The sequence below is a fragment of the Trachypithecus francoisi genome, unplaced genomic scaffold (genome assembly GCF_009764315.1).
Source record: "Trachypithecus francoisi isolate TF-2019V2 unplaced genomic scaffold, Tfra_2.0 Lachesis_group11, whole genome shotgun sequence".
NCBI classification, from domain to species: Eukaryota; Metazoa; Chordata; class Mammalia; order Primates; family Cercopithecidae; genus Trachypithecus; species Trachypithecus francoisi.
Window position 1 is genome coordinate 5,292,354 of NW_022681456.1, and position 18,197 is coordinate 5,310,550.

At 40.6% G+C, this 18,197-nt stretch overlaps 1 long non-coding RNA gene across 1 annotated transcript; it reads right to left on the minus strand.

Moving 5' to 3' along the window:
• Window positions 1–613: 613 nt before the first annotated feature.
• On the minus strand, window positions 614–17,852 carry LOC117090941. Its single transcript, XR_004440159.1, has 3 exons — window positions 17,738–17,852; window positions 5,187–5,280; window positions 614–2,403 (listed from the first exon to the last, which is right to left on the minus strand). It is a non-coding gene; the product is annotated as an uncharacterized LOC117090941 (long non-coding RNA).
• Window positions 17,853–18,197: the final 345 nt, after the last annotated feature.

Here is an 18,197-nt window from a genome sequence, read left to right on the forward strand (position 1 = left end):
TGTAAAATCTCAAGACGTCTCAGAGAAATGTAAGGTGATTAAGGTGATACCCGTAAGTCCCTCTAGGGATTCTGGGAAATGTATGGGTGGACCAACCTATACTAGACTAAACTTCTTGCTCATTAAATGCGTGGCATCTAAGAGCATCTCTCTGTAACAGTGACCCCATTTGTAGGAGGCCTTTCTTTTTAGTTCAGCTAAAAGCCAGGTTCTTCTCACACGGCCGTGAAAGATTAGGCTTGCAGACACCTTGAAAGGTGAGAAAAATAAAATTGATTGAGCGAAAAGAAAAAATAAAAAAGGAAAACAGGAACTCTCAGCAAAGTGAGAGTTCTGCTAGCCGGTTGCCTGCCTCACAGACGGAATCCCCAGTTTCACCCCAGAACAGGAGAGGCCAGGCTCCTCCCTCCTGCAAATGACGCGAACTTCCCGAGGCCGCACCCCAGCGCGCAGCCTCCCAGTGTTCAGGCCAGACCGAGGTTCTTTCGGGGAGCCCTTTCTACTTGGCTGTCTCACGTTCATCCTCACCAGCTAGCGAAATACAAAATACACACAATACAGAGCAAACTGTGAGACGAGTATCAGTGAATAAATCCCTGTGCAGACATCTCTTGTATTAGAAATGTTCATTTGTTATGAACCCAATTCAAGCTGGCTTAAGCCAGAAAACACACACACACCCACACAACAAGAACGTGTTAAATGTCGTAACTGGAAAGGAGTACATTGGCTTTAGGAATGGCTTCATTGAGGTACTCAAGGGCCCTCATCAGGATTTTGTTCCCCAAAGTCTTTATCCCACAATTTATGAGCATCTCCCAAATGACATTCTTGGTAGCAGAGATACAGCAGTGCACATAGAAGGTCTGTCTTCCTCAAGCCAAGTTTCTAACTGATGGTGAGAGAGGCCAGGAGTCCATTCTAGGTTCACATGCTCAGCCCTACGGTTTTTTGCGACAGATACCATCTTGGTTAGGTTCTCTCCGTGTGGTGGTACCCTACCTTTTCAAGCTCATATCCTTCCAGCAATACATGTGATTAACAAGAGACCTTCTTATTTCCACAGTTCTATTAATGTTCTGGGACATGCCTGGCCTAGAATTTAACTGATTCTTATTCTCAGCTTTGAACAGATTACAGTGCCAAACAATGAAATTCACTAATTCCTTAGACCTGACATTGGGACTGCTCTCCAAGCAGAGGAAGGCACTAGCCCCACCTAAACGCATGGGTGGAGAGTGGGCACGAGAGACATTCCCAAAGGGAATTTGGGTGCCAGTAGTAGAAGGAACCACCTTTCCAGGGCAGGCAGAAGCAATAGTTAACTGCAGCATTGAAATTACTTCCTTAGGATGTATTCTTTGCAGTGAAACATGAATTCATAGTGTAAATATATTTTAAGACTTCTGATAAAATTGCGAATGGTCTTCTATGATGTGTCTGTTTGTTTTTACACTCACCCCATGCGTGTGCCTGTGTGGTTTAAGTGGTGTAAGATGTTAAAAGTACTTAGAGTGTATTAAGTTGATTTCTGATCACTGAAGACTCTCTGTTTCTCTATAGTTGATAGACTATTAGTCCATTAGTTTACGTTTCAATTACAGATAAAATGAGATCCTGGTGTTAGCTTTCAGGCAGATACACACACACACACACACACACACACACCAGAGAGAGAGAGAGATCAGCTTTGAAGAAGACTGAATTCTCTCCCCGCACAAATGAAGGCTCAATTGTTCCATCCTATGCTGCAATAGCATTAATAACTCTCAGGTAACATGGCCGTACTCTTCTGTTCTCCTTGGTAAGATGATCAATACCAAATATTTGTCTTTTTTGGAAAAAAAAAAAAAGCCTTCTCAGGATTAATAGTAAAGCCAAAAAGAAGGGAATTAAAATGAGAAAGAAACAGCAAAAATTCAAGATGATTGCTTCGATGTCAAAACGACCACCAGAAGAAATGACACAATGCATCTGTTATCCAAGTGGTAAACTCCTTCTGAATTTCCAAACCACATTTCCACCCAGCCTGCACTGCCTGTGCTTTGACGTATCTCTGACTGTGATGACCATGATCTCTTGGAAGGGATTTTGCAGCCAGCTCTCTCATGAAGGTGTTTTCTTGAGTATGGAGAAGAAGGGAAAACAAGCCGCTCCTCCTGACTGTGGTTTAGGATATTGACACAGAAGTTGATAGATCAGTAATTCCCCTGCTCCAGGAGGGGGATCTCCGAGGGCAAACTCCAAAGTGTGATGAATGTGATGTTCCGCCCTTGCAGAACCTTGCTTGTTAGTGTTGCCTCTGCAGTCTCATTTACTGCCTGTCTTTTCCCTTGCCCTGACCTTGAAACTTCTGCACAGCCACTGAATTTGCATGCATGTATCACCTGGTCTCCATGGCAACTGCAGAAAATCAGAGCAGAGACAAGGGATGCAGTGTCCACTTGTTAACAGTGCTTTCTACCTAAATCAGGGCATTTCAGCCTTTGATATATTGACATTGTAAGTCAGATGATTCCTTGTCGTAGGGTCTTTCTTGTGCACTGTAGGACTTTTAGCAACATCCTGGCTTCTGCTGGCTAGATGTCAGTACCATTCTCTAATTGGGATAACCTCAGTAGTCCCCATACATTACCACATGTCTTCTGTGGGAAGAAATCATTCCCAGCTGAGAAAAACTTAACTAGGTCATTGGAACGTAGAACCAAATTGGATGGGGTGTCGTATAATGTATAATTTCTTTACATTTTAAAAATGACCTTATTCTGAAATTGGTTCTGGTTGCCACAGAGAAACGAGCAAATATCTTCTTAGCAGGCACATCATGAAGACCTAGAAGGAATTCCAAACTGCGACCTCAAATGTGTTATTAACTGAGACAATACTTACACAATTTATAAAGTATTTTAATATTTTTCGTTTATGTGCCTCTCATAAATTACTTTAAAAAATCTTTGAAATGTACAAAGTGACTCATGTCTATAATCCCAGCAACCTTAGGAGGCCGAGGTGGAAGGATTGCTTGAACCCAGGAGTTTGCGACCAGCCTGGGCAACATACTGAGACTTCATCTCTAAAAAAAAATAAAATTAGCCAGGTGTGGTGGCATGAGCCTGTGGCTCCCAGCTACTTGGGAGGCTGAAGTGAGAGGATCACCTGAGCCTCGGAGGTGGAGGCTGCAGCCTGGGTCACACCACTGCACTGCAGCCTGCTTGACAGAGCAACACTCTATTTCAAAATAAATCATTTTTTTTAAAAGTCCAATACAAAAGACACTTGCTTCTCTACAAATTCTTCTAGCATGCTCATACCTATGCTTCTGAGCTTTTTGTACAATTTAAGATTATATATAGAAGGCCGAAAAGCTTAGGACAGGCCTTGTCTATTCCTTGAGTAAGCCAAGGAAGTGGCATGTTCCTCTGCTATTTCTTCTGCCTCAAATGCTCTTTCTGCAGCTATCTGTGGGCTCACTCTCTCCAATGAGAATACAATTATTCTGTACCAGTAAATATCCCTTCTTCAGAGATGGCTTCCCTGATACCTTAGTGGGTCACTGCCTACATCTGTGCCATCTCTTTCTTTGCACTGCTTTTCTTTCCTTCTTAGTATCCAAAGTGACTACCTAAAATGGTGTGTGTATTCAAGTATTCATTTTATTATCTATCTTTATTGTCTTTCCTGCATGGGAAAGTTCATTTGTCTTTTTTGTTCACTTCTGTTTCTTCAGGAACTAGAACCTAGGCCTAGGCCACAGTGCTTCAGAGAAACACTGCAGGACACTTACTTGGTGGCATGTGTGCCATTATCTCATTCTGTGCCCATGGCAGACATTGCTAATCGCTCAACACACTTCTCCACTAGACTCACAAACAATATCAGAGTTCTTACTGATGCTGCCACAATTTTGGAGCTAGCTGCTGCTCAATTTAAACATGATGTCACCCTCCTTACTCCAAGACTAACTGCCTATCACTTAAGAAATAAATTGGCTTTATGCAAATAGGATTATGAACCAAATTCCCATTCACCTCTCTTCTCCAGATGACCAGGTAAGAAATGCCAATAGATTAGGGAAACAAAGGCTGCCTGTTGGTGTCTGAATTCTGGCTCCAGTTCTTCCTAAATGTGCAACCTTCAGGAAATTACTTTACCTTTCTGTGATTCAGTTTCCCCATTTGAAAAATGAGGGTAAGAATAATGTCGATTCCAAGGGGATAGGTGGTGATTCACTGAGATAGTGAAGAATAAGTCTGTAGTAAGGCACACTAAGAATGTGACCTGGGAGATAGTAATTATATGTACATGAGTGTGAGTTTTGTGTGTTACTATGATTATCTTTTTTTAAATTAAAGCTGAAACCTATAGATGAGTGTTTCTTTTAAATTAACATCACTATATTACCCATACAAGGCTGTTCTCTGCGTTTAGGTGTAAGTACTAGCCATTTCATAGTATAAGTTGTAGAAAAGTGAACTTCACTTTTTTAGTACAACCCACAGCAAGAATTACATTTTCTGTTAATGACGTAGTATGTGATCATACACATTCAAAACCCAAAGAGAAGTTTCATAAATTTGTATACACCCTTACTACCTACAATGTGCTCTGACATTTCTTACTCTATTCTCTATTCTGTTCTGTTTCAGCCTATTCTGTTTTTTAATACCTGGTTCCAATCCATTAAGCTGATTTTGTGCCACTGACACAGAGTGAGCAGTAGTTTGAAAGCCAGGGCCCTCAGGAAGGCAGACCCCGCTCTGGGGAAACATTGCCTGTTTTGCATATGCATTACTGAAAACAGACACTGCTGGCTTAGGAGTAGGAGACTGGCCTTTCAAAGTTGTCCAGATGTGCTCCCATTTAAGAACAATGCTAATTGCATTGGCCAGTTTCAGAACTGAAATAAGCCAATGAACAAAATAAAATGCAGTGCATGAAATTTGCCATAAGCTCACTCTGAAAAAATTTCTGAAATAATCTCGGTTGTAATCATAAAATTGCAAAGGCCATAAGACAACGTCTTGGCCCAGCAGAGGACTCAACAGTGGTTTTACTGAATTGAAGGATGAGACAGCCATCCCTAAACAGGCAAGAAAAGAGCGCCTCTGCTGGCTGGGGGTGGAAATTACCACATTACCAAAAGGAGATTGGGTTCGTGTTTAGTACACAGAGCAAGGAGGACTCACTGGAACCCAGTGATTTATTGATCCTGATGTCTCCTGGTGCTTCCGTGCTCAGTAGTAAAGACGGACAGATCAGAGCAAGGATCCTGGGAGGGAGCTAGGGAGGTATTGTTCAAAGGATACAAAATTTCAGTTAGGCAGGAGGAATAAGTGAATGATGTCCATTGCACATGACAATGAGAATTAATCATGTATTGTATTCTTGAAAAATGCTAAGAGAGTAAAGTGTTTTTACCATAAAAATAAGGACTATGAGAGCTAATGAATATGCGAATTAGCTGGATTGAGCCATTCCACAATGTATATATACTTTAGAGCATCACAGTGTACGAAGAAAATACAAACCATTTTATCTGTCAATGTAAAAATGAAAATCATTATATTAAGTTTTAGTGAAAATCAAAGCAACAATCAAAAGTAGGACTATTGAAGATTCAGATTCTTTAGAAATGAAGGCTTGAGTTACTCTACCGATAAGGAATCTTGACTAATTAATTTTTTTGGCTGACAGCAAGAGAAGTATGGAAATATGGAATGGATCCTAAGGAAAGAATGGCACATGTATACATAAGCAGAAATGAGCGTTCTATGCTTTTGCATATTTTCTCTTTCCTTGTTATGTGTGTTTGTTTTTTATAAATAATAATTTTTATTGTCTTTTTCTCCTTCCTTTTATTACTTTACATACAAATTATAAGCTATTGTTATACAATTGAGCTTTCAGGTAACAGAATAGTCAGTGGGACCCTGACTAAATTTGAGGAGTAACTAATGCAACTGTTATTATGATGCAATGACTTGAGGCCTGTTTTTCCTCATGTTAGGGAAGGGGCAGGGCTGCATATCACGTATAAAGGATGCATGTAAAAGAAGGTCATGTACTAAGAAGGGTAAAAAGCAATCTGAAGGATATGGCAGTCACAGACGTGGGGAGCAGGCACTACCTCTGGGACTGAAGGGGGCATGCCAAAGACAGAAGAGACTTGGGAAAGGGCCATCTCCAAGTTTGAGATCAGACTCTTTGAAAGGGATGTGGCTCTGAACCCAGGTGGAGAGGTGTGGTGAGTACAACAGGCTGGGCCTGGCCAGCAAGAAACCACCCACTGGGGCACGAGCAAAACTGATTGGACAGATGTACTGTTGAAGCCCCCACGCATTGTGGCAAAGAAGCTGCCCATTGGAAGAGAGTTTCCTGGCAACTACTTCCTTATGGGAATAAGAAGGAGAGTATTGGGATCAGGAGAAGAAGCACAATCCTTTTGTAAATTGTTCCGGCTAACAAATGTGCAGCGTTTACAAAGTTCAGCCCCAGTGTTACAGAGGAAATCAAAACGGATGGGTTTGGAACTGAAAGTCAAGAACTCGATAACTGGTCCAGCCTCACCTGTGGTAAAGCAGCTTCCCACACACACATCTACACATATTTCGACTTTTTTAAAACCACGACAAAATGACTCTATGCTTCCCTCTACTGATCAATCAGAACATAATTGGAGGGAAGATGACTTGCTATTATCTGCCTCCTGAGATAATGAAATAAAAGAAGTGCAAGCCCACTTCTAATCTACTCCTCCCTTCAATAAAACTGAGCCTCAATATTTAAAAAATCCAGTTTACAGAAAACACGGGGATGTAAGGATGTGTTAGAGATGCCATGATAACATAATCGACTTCTGTTGAGGGCCTTCAAGACCACCCTCCATCTGGAGTTTTCCTAGAAAGTTTCATAGGGCCAGCATACAGTTGTGTTCATGACTAAGATTTGTAACAGGGATGTGATAAGAATACACACTGGATCCCAGAGGTCAAAGACACTGGCAGGGCCTACAGAATCTGCATGTCAGCTTCCGGTGCTCTCTCCCTCTTATAAGGCTCTCAGAATCCATTCGTCCCCCAATTTTGAAAATATAGCAACAGGTAGGCCGTGTTTCTGCCCAGGGAAGCCCATTAGAGACTCAGCACCCAAGGTTTTCTGGGAGCTGGTCACATAAAGATCTTTTGCCAGGCACATACCAAAATGCCAGACTCCCGAAAGAAAAGCAGGTGTTCAGAATAAATCATATTGTTTGAACAGTCCAGGCATAGTGAGCTAGTCTTACCATGGAATGGCAGGCACATTCCCAAAATCCAAATTCCTAGACATTAACCAAGGGCCGACTTGCAAGAACACCTTTCTGTGGAGAGTAGTCTCCATCCTGCTATGCTAACTCATTTCTGCATGCAGCCCAATGTAGAAGGGGCTGAAAAATCGATTGGAAAATCATTTTTATATGAAAACACATAAAGAGGAAAAGTACAAGAAACTGGAAAAACTTAGAAAAGATTTATGGAACACACCTACCAAAGAAAACATCTGCATCTTGCTTTGTTTGGACCTTAATTTAAATGAACTCTAGGCAAACATTTTTAAGGTAGCAGAGAATTGTGAAGATAGATTGGTATTGAATAATATGAAATGAATATTGCTGACTATGATTGCATTATGTACGATCATGTATCTTAGTTACTTAAAAAGAGTCTCTATTAGCAATACATACCACCATATTTACAGATAAAATTACTTGAGGTCTGGGAACTTAAAAAATAATAATCTTGCTTTGTTGGTGATAATAATGACAAGTATTAGTGGAGATAAAACAAATGAAACAAAATATTGATAATTGTGGAAAATTTTTTTTTTTTTTTTTTTTTTTGAGATGGAGTCTTGTTCTATCTTCCAGTCTGGAGCACAGTGGCCTGACCTCAACTCACTACAACTTCCACCTCCTGGGTTCAAGTGTTTCTCCTGCCTCAGCCTTCTGAGTAGCTAGGAATACAGGCATGTGCCGCCATGCCTAGCTAATCTTTGTAATTTTAATAGAGACGGGGTTTCGCCATGTTGGCCAGGCTGGTCTGAAACTTCTGACCTCAGGTGATCTGCCTGCCTGGGCCTCCCAAAGTGCTGGGATTACAGGCGTGAGCCACTGCACCCAGCCTAACTGTGGAAAATCTTCAAGAAGTACAGGGAGAGTAGTCATATCATTCTTTCTATCTTCATGCATGTTTGAAAAGTTCCATATTTAAAAAGACTAATATAAGTAAAGATATATTTTGTTTCTTTATATGTGTAGCCCAGATAACCCACAATTAACCAAAAATGTGAAAGCAAGAATAACAGGGTGACAAGAAAAATTAGCTTTTCATTAAGAAGTTACCTGTAGATTACAAGGTAGAGTAAATGTAGTCTGTCTCCTGGCATTCGCAGGCATATTTTTGGCAGGAGCGAGAAATCTGATCTTTACAAATGATGTCGTTTTACCACCCCTTCGCTTTGTACTAGCTTCCTGGTAAAGGTTAATTGGTTTACCTTTTCAAGAATTTCCTTCCATACACACGCCTCTGTATCTTCTTTTTTAAAAAAAGAACAATATACAGAAAAGTGAAAACTAGTTGTGACTTGAAGATAATAATTCAGATTTTTGTGGGTCTGTGTGTTTTCATCTGAACTCACTTAACTTAGGCTTTTGGTTGGAGTGTTGTTTAGAATAGGATCAAGAACATACGGGCAATTAGGTTAGGTGTGGTGGCTCACGCTTGTAATCCCAGCACTTTGGGAGACTGAGGCGGGCAGATCACTTAAGATCAACAATTCGAGACCAGCCTGGCCGATAGGGCGAAACCCTGTCTCCACTAAAAGCACAAAATTAACTGAGCATGGCAGCACATGCCTGCAATCCCAGCTACTCAGGAGGCTGAGGCAGGAGAATTGCTTAAACCTGGGAGGCAGAAGTTGCAGTGAGCCAAGATCGTGCCACTGCACTCCAGCCTGGGTGACAGAGTGAAATGCTGTCTCAAAAACCAACCAACCAAACAAACCAAACCAAACCAAACAAAAGAAAACAAAAACAAAAAGAAAACATGGGCAATTGATCTGGGACAGCTCTCCCTCACTTACCTCCCTAATTAGTGTTCACTTGCTGCTTTACCAACTAATTAAAGTGCAACGCCCATTCAATAATATTTGGTTCCTTCTCATGTCCAGCGCAGACATCAGCACTGGGTCTTAAAGGTTATCAGGCAGTCAGATGCTCAAAGACATCCCAGCTTATGGAAAGAGGAATCTTCAAATAAACAGCACTAGCAATGTACTGTTGGGTTCTTCTCATAAAGCTGACTGGAGAGAATGGAATAGGAGATAAAGAGAAGGATGGCTAAGTTCTATGAGAAGGAAAGAAGCAAAGAGAATCAAGAATGTAGAGAAGGGAAAGGTTGAGTGCAATTTTTCTTTGAAACAAATTTGGTTATCTTACCCCAGAATAGAATTCTATTGAAAGAAAAATAATATTGATTACAGCATCAAAGGTAAAGAGAAAAAGCAGGCTTTGGGAAACACAGAAACTGAATAGGAGCTAAGAGGATGTATTTGTTGCCACAGCAACAAATGGATAAAGCAGCTCCAACTGTTTTCAGCCTTTCCAACTCAAGATTTACATTTCTAAGGAGAGTATGTGCATGGCCCAGATTGCTCCCTTACCCCTTTGCCAAGAGAGCATTGGGCATGTTGATTGACAGCCCCAGGAAGTTAGTACATCAGACAGGGTAGGGGTGGAGGAGAGGATGGATGCTGAGCAGGTAAATGTGACACATGTCAACACAGATGATTACGCAGGGATGAAGATGGAAAGTGGCAGCCCAGGCAGCCAGAGCTGTATACACCATGACAGAGACATGAGGGACTGATGGCCTATAAATGGAACAAGCTCCATGGAACAGGCTGGGAAGTGTACTCAGTTTTGGATTGCTTCGTGATTACCTCATCCTCAAACATTGCTCTGAGAGATCTGGCCTGGATCACAGATACATATCTGAAGCCATTATTGAGGGTGTGTATTTTTTCTTGGCTTCAGAAAGGTCATGGACAGAGAGCCACAGAGTTAGCCCCACTGGAAAGACGTAGACTGGGAGGAAAAAGTTCATCTTCAGAGGAAAGCTGGGGGTTCTTATCGGAAGGAGAAATTGAACCCAGATAGGAAGAAACAAACAGGACATCATAATTCTCCCACTGGTTCTCAAGATACTCTCTTCCTAGGACATAGGAGGAGAAAACACACCCCTCCTTAATTAAGAGATGAGGAAATTGAGGTGAGCACGAACGGACATTCCTGCATTCCCACAGCTACCACGAGGTGGAGCTCAGACTAAACCTTCAATCTCAGGACTTCTGGGCTGGTGTAGCCTCTATTGATCTCTCTGTGGAAGAGTATTTGTGTAGTCAGTCCTCTGAGACGTTTCAGAGGCAACCCCAAAATCTACCTAATGCCGCTCTACCCGCAAGCCTCCCAAAAAGAAATAGAAATTGCACATTCCTCTGGGTCCTAAAATGAGACCCCCAACTCTCTGACAGAAACAGGAGCTGCCTAAGTAACAAGGAGGAAAAAACCAACTGATCTGAGGAAGCACCTGTTCCATTAAGAACGTCACTTCTGTCGGCTTGTTCAGGCAAGAGAGAAGGTCAGTCTCTGGAAATCCAGCTGCACTTTGGATGCTCCACCTGCTTTGCCATGCGCCTAAATCTAGGCAGGGCTCCACGTTGTTATTCTGGTCATGAATCCAAACACAGAAAAAACTGGAAAACTCCAATCACCCAATCCTGTCTCTAACACGTGTGAGCCATTGGCCCTTGGGCTCATTAAATACGTTCTTTAGGCCTCGGTGACCTCATTTGCCCATGGGGATGACAATAGAAACTGTCTCAGCTGTTATTGAGAAATCCATGCAATAATGCACATGAAACCCTGAACACAGTGGCTGACATAGGCAAATGCTCCATAATGTTGGTTATTACTATTACTGCTATGTATAATAGTAATGATCAGAAACCATCCCAAGATGTCAAACTAAGACCCTGCTTAATTATGGCAAGTCTACAGATGAAATATTTGCAACATCATGAATGTGTTTATAAAGAATCTGGAATAATAAGACAAAAAATGTTTATACTTAATACTGACCAAAAGGAGCAGAATTCAAATCTATATGCCAACATGAATAGGATACAATTAAAATGTACGGGGGGAAATTAAGGGAATGGACTAATGTTCACTGTCAGTAGATTTAGTTGAGTCCTTTTTCTACCTTCTGCTTTTACTGTGTCTTTAAGTGTTTCTATCACAAAATTTACTTTCATGACAATAAAAGGTTTTAGTATTTTACAAAAGATGTACATTCTCTTAAATTTCAATTGCAAATTCATTATGCATTGGAAAAAATGCATCCCACTTTGGGAAGACTTCCCTCCCTCATCTGTAAAGAAAGAGGAGGAAACTCAGTGGTTGAAATGGCTCTTTGCAAGCTCTTTCTCCTAGCATTCCAAGCCAAGTGATAAGGCAGCTACTTAGGATTCAGGAGTACAAGCATGAGCTATTTCCCCAGAGAACCAGCGACAACATTTCTATATCAATTTCCAGTCCATGAATCTAAGATTCCATAACTATGCCTATGAAAGGGTTTTTTGGGGGAAAGTACATCAATATAATATTTGAAGTAAGCATTTGCAGCTGAAAAGGGGGAAAATGTTATTCAGGGATTGGAAAAGCATAGGGTGGGGAAAGCTAACCCCACTCTAATTCCTACTAGCATGTTCTCCCCCTGGTGTGGCTGCATCTTTGTGCCAACACAGATGTATAATAAATAGAAAAATAAATAGTAAATGCAAGGCTATAATGTCAGGGAGACACACAGAAGGAGACTTCTCTCATCATAGATTTTCTTAAATGAGCCAGTTCCCACCAGTCCTGAAACTATAAAATTCTCTGCAGTTTTAACTTGCAAGTAAGTATAGCTTGAAAACCTACATAACACATATGTCTCTTCCAGGGAATTACTAAGGAGTGCACATCATGAATACATAAAAACCAGTGCCAACTGGACCTGTGTTCCACTGGACTTTAAACAAACCCCAGATCTGAGCAAATACAAATTAATGTGCTCCCGAGAGTAGTTTTGCTCACAAGCCAGTCTCAGTTAAATAAAGGCTGTTTTTCTTGAGGTGAATGAAGGGTATCGGCAGCTAGGACTGAACGAAGGAAGCAGCTGCCATTTCTAGGAGCTCACTGGGTTTGGCTCATGATCTAAAGATTTAACCTGCATCACTGACGAGATCCTCACAAAAGCCTGATGTGTGTAGGTGAGCGCATGCTTTTGTGTGCGGGGAGCATTATCATCCCTGTTTCACAGACAAAATACTGAATATAGAGAGGTAAATTCAGTAACTGGATATAACAATAGAAACCAGACTATAACTGAAGCTAACCCTCTCCAAACTCTATGCTACTCAACCCTGTAGGGATAGTATCATGCATTCTCCAAATTCCATTTATTCCACCAAGATTCCATTTTACACGTGCTGACAAAAATATAAGCAATATTTTTTACATTCATTTGCTTTGAGATTCTCCCACGAAACAGCATCCCTGGGGATAGACTGTATTCTTTCAGAGCAAAGGCAGTGAGTGAACTGGTGGTTATCTGGCCCGATGCTGTTTGCAAACACACTGCGTTTGCCTTGCAGAATGTTTCAAAATTTAAAATTAATATCCAACATGTAAACATAAAATATTTTACAAAAAATTGTAATATCTAGCTTTCTGTGAAACGTTAGAAGATTTGTGAATACTGGAAATGCATTCCCATTTGGCAAAGATAACCCAGCCCCTTTAAAGCCTCTCTTCCTACCTGCACCCCCGACATGAGCACAGGGTGAAGTTTCCTAAGACCAGGACCCAGGTGGGAAGCTGCTCACCCTCTGAGTCCCCTGACTGCAGGAAAAACTGTCATCCAATTCCTCCATCCAAGGACATCTGAGAACCTTCACTAAAGCCCATTGTTTCCCATAGGAATATTCAACATTTACTCAACAGTAACTGTGTGCCAATACTATTTCATAGAATCTTCACAAAACCCCCATGAGATGGTCAATATTATGATCTATTTAAATGAGAAATAGTAGTGATTTTTCCTCCATGACACTGGAAAGGATCCACTTAAATGATGCATTATTTTTTGCTCCAGAATTTTTTCTCAACTTTGATTCTACAAGAACTCAGCATTCCAGTGTCTCTAATTTTGCACCAACTGAGCTACGCTTTGTTATTGTTGTTATCTTCTTGAGCAGGTATCAGCACTCGTGGCTTTAGGAAGAGGGAAAATGAGGAGGAAATCTAATCTACCTGAGTCTAAACGATAAGCATCCATGAATAGGGACACTGCATTTGACAAGACGGAAAAGGCAAATAAATTTACTCCGGTTATAAAAATGTGATTATTTGATTTTACTTTAAAATGACTCTTCAGATCATTCAATGTAAAACAAAAAGGCTTTCTCTTTAATGGTTTCTGTCAGAGACAATATGGTATGAGGTACAAATGATGAACTCGTCCCAGGATATCAACCAAATGGATACTCATCAGGTAGGGAGGCAGAGTCCTGGTGATACACTATGTGGAAGAATGGGGAAAATTGATGGAGGACATGGTTGGAATCAGTGGGTTTAAATTTTATCTCAATTCCCCCACATCTTATAGTCCTAGACATGTATATTCTTTATTTTATTCAAAAGATACCAACTTTATATCAACTAACCAATTAATTTACAGGGAAAGGTTCTATTTAACCTCCTAAAGATGAGTCCCATACAATGAGTGCCTCCTCTTTCCCAGCCCCTGTTCTAAGTACTTACAACATATTATGTTATGTGAGTCTCAAATGCCCAATGGACTGAGGACTCCTAGTATGACATGCAAAGTAAAATCATACAGGTTTTCATTCTGGTACCTGCTATTTGCTTTCTATATGTTCTCTCATTTGATTCTTTTTTGTTTTGTTTTCAAGACGGAGTCTTACTGTGTTGCCCAGGCTGGAGTGTAGCGGTGCGATCTCCGCTCACTGCAACCTCTGCATACCAGGTTCAAGCGATTCTCCTGTCTCAGCCTCCTGAGTAGCTGGGATTACAGGTGCCCACCACCACACTTGGTTAATTTTTGTATTTTTAGTAGAGATGGGGTTTTATCATATTGGCCAGACTGGTTTCGAACTCCTGACCTCAGATGGTCCACCTGCCTCAGCCTCCCAAAGTGTTGGGATTATACGAGTGAGCCACTAAGGCTGGCCATTTGATTCTTATAACACCTTTGAAAGCAAGCATGGCAAATATTATAATCACAATGTTACATAATATTATACTAGTTTTAGAAAGAAGGAAACTGAGGCTCCTCAGGGTACTTAGAAGTTTTGCCACTGAAGTTCAGGTGCATTTATTTGCTTCTATTATGTCTTTGTTACCATCTGAACAAACATACAGTTGGCTGCAATGTTGAAAATGTGCCGTCATGCACCTACACTGCCACAGACAACATGGTGCACCTTGACCTGAGCTCAGAATTGCAGGTATATTAAATGTTAGTCTTCACCATTTAAAGGCAACTATATTTCCTATGGAAGAGACTACTCGTTTTCTCCCTATGCATTTCCCCCATAAGAATAGAATTTGTGTTTTTTGACTTCATAGGTAGCTGTCCAGAATAAAGTATACACTACCCAGCACACCTTGGGTCAAGGGAATGTCAGGTGACTAACTAAATTCTAGATGAAAGTGGAAGTGTCATATGACAACTGCCAAAGCATAGCAAGGACATGCTCCTCCTATGGACGGTAACCTAGGTTTTTTATTTGTCTTCTCCTATATGCTTTAATGTAGACATGGTGTCTGCAGCTGATGCTGCCATCTTGCTAACGAGATAAAGAGGAATGGAGATCAAGAGCAGAGCAACAATCTGGAAGAAGCCCAGGTTCCTGATGACCTTTAGGTCCAAACCACCATTCCAGCCTCAGACCCCTTTCTTAAGATGTTTTCATGAGACGGAAACAAACTTCTCTGTCATCTAAGCAGCTACATTTTAGCCTGTAATTCAAAGGAACACTATTCTTAACTAATAAAATTTTCAGACAAAACGTTGAGACCCACCAACTAAATACTGCATGTTTTCAATGTGAGGATGAACAAAACATGTCTGTGCCATTAGCATGACACCACACACCTTAATGAGGTTCTCTGTCTTAATATACTTTAAAAAACCGTATTTAGGCCGGGCGTGGTGGCTCAAGCTTGTAATTCCAGCACTTTGGGAGGCCGAGACGGGCAGATCACGAGGTCAGGCGATCGAGACCATCCTGGCTAACACGGTGAAACCCCGTCTCTACTAAAAAAAAATACAAAAAACTAGCCGGGCGAGGTGGCGGGCGCCTGTAGTCCCAGCTACTCGGGAGGCTGAGGCAGGAGAATGGCGTAAACCTGGGAGGCGGAGCTTGCAGTGAGCTGAGATCCGGCCACTGCACTCCAGCCTGGGCGACAGAGAAAGACTCTGTCTCAAAAAAAAAAAAAAACAAACCATATTTAGCCAACAGCCCACCCTTTTAATATAATGTTACTGTTCATTTTTGGATTTTAGGAGGGCAACAGTTAACCCTACCTCATTCCTCTCTGAGTTTGGAACCAACTGAAACAAAAAAGAGGCATATTTATATTAAAATATGACAAACAGAGCAAATTTATTGCTCCTATTGCTGGTTTGGTAGACATGGTTGGGCCTTTAGTAAAATTATCCTCTACATTGTACTCGATAAGTACAGATTTTCTTTGGACCCGTTGGTATAGAGGACCAGGGCCACCTCTCACCTGGCCAAACACAGAGAATCCAGGAACCTTCCCAGTAAGTCACACATGACCACAATGTTCACATATTAACCTTGCTAGTTAGAAAAAGGAGAATAAATACTGCAAGCATCCTGCCAGCTCCACAGTTCTTCACCCTCCCTCTGGGTTGAACAAGTAAAGCGGGGAAGGGGTTCAGTTTTATTCCAGCAATCCCAGAAAGTGAGAGGCTTTTATGTCATGGTCTCCAGCTGGAACAAGTGGAAAGAAAGAAAAGAGATCTCCCGCTGCTCAAGATAAAGAAGGAATATGGCAGCTAAGGATGGGCAACAGAGGGAAGTGATGGTTTCTAACCTGACACAAGGTGGAGAGAAGTAATAAACTAGATGATAAGGGAAGTAATTAAAGTAAAACAAATCTATGACATGAGGTTTCCTTAAACACACACACAAGGAATATGGGACTTGATTGCAAGCTTCTTGTTCTTTCATGTTATTATTGAACTCATTATCATGATTGCTGTAATTGTAGTGGTGACCCACTTTATTCATTCATTGTAAGACATTCCTGAAACCAAAGCAGCAATAGGCACTATTCTAAGGCAATATTTACCTGTCATTGTTCTACAGTACCTGTCCCTCTTTTGATGTGGTGTCAATGTCTGTTTAGGTTATATGGTGCCTATATCCCCTGTCATCAGCACCCTCCCATGCTCAGTTCTTCTCATCTACATGCACAAGTATTTCTCTGGGGAAAGGACTGTAGATAAGACAAAAGGAATGTCTACCAGAGAAACAAATGAGCTTAGCTAATGAAGGAAATGAAAATTGGAGCCATAATGTGCTACTGTATCATAAATGAGCATAAATTATTTTGTCAGTGCTATTTACAATTTTACATGGTGCAGAGCTGTGCAATTACGTCTATTCAATTATGCCATTTAAGGGATCTTTCAATAAGGATTCTTCTTTGTGGCCAAACAACACATTTGGAAGCTTCCGTTGTACATAGGATTCAAATCTAGACATGAAAGAGTCCATTGCTGTAGATTCAGAAGAAAACTCTTGGCTAAATGTCAAAATACTAGCAAATTCTTGAAGGAGAAATTTTCAATCGTTTAGGAATAAAGCATTATGAATATGACCTCTCTCTACGATTGTGGAAATTCTGAGTTGAATTCCAAATATCATGGTGGTTAGGTCGGTGTATTACCAACAATGACAACAACAAACAATACAAACAGAACAAAATTTGGAAACAAAACATGATCGGAAGACTTTACAAAGGTTAAAAAAGCCCCACTGAGAGGTATTTTTCATAGATATGTAAATTTTTTTATGCATGTTAAAAACAGGAGGACTCTTAAAATATGACTGTAATACTATAATCATTCACAAATGGAATTAAAAATATAAATATCATCAAATATCTAGTCAATGTTCAAATTTCCTTGCATGTCTGAGCCTTTTTTAAACCTCTAATATATCATTTGTACATGTTTCATTTTTTTCTTTCCATAGATAAACATGGCAGCCTTCCAACCCACTTTCTTTTCACCAAACTTATCAAATCCCATAATTACATTCATCCACGTTGTACTATTCACAGCTGCACATCCCATCATGAAAGAGCTTGGTTTTCTATAGGAGTCAAGCTAAATAACGCAATTGTTAAGACAAAACCAGACTTAGCTTGGCTTAAAAATTGAATTGTGTTACCAACCTGGTGGAAAGTTCCATTATTGGATGGGAAGAAACACTATCACCTTTTCAAAGAATGAAAGTGAATATTAAGCTTCTAGTTACAGTAGTAGAGGTGAGAACCGCAGCCACTGAGGCAAGAAAGTGAATGTTAGCATCTACTTACCCTATACAACTTCCAAGGCAATGTTGGGCTTGTTTTACATCTGACTCCTACCCCAGATGTGGATACATTAAGCCTTTGGTCTTAAATACAGCTAGTGTATACTGACTCATGATTTCAGATGGTTTCAGGAAAGACTGTCAAGCAAAAGTTGTACTTGGGGGAATTCCTGGCAGAATAACAGATGTAGAAATGCCTAACTGCTTTTGTGATATAAATTGATCTTCCTATGGCATCAGTGAATCTTCACGCATTCCTTACATTGATCAGGTAAAACTTACTAGAAATAAAAATAACACACACAAAAACACCTTCAAATACTGTGTATATTCATTGATTATTTTTGAACTTACATGCTTCAAACCTGACCTATAAACTTTTTGAAATGTGTTCAGGCAGCAAATACACATACCATCTACCTATGTCCATTTTGTTTCTGAAATTAACTAAGCTTATTCCTGCC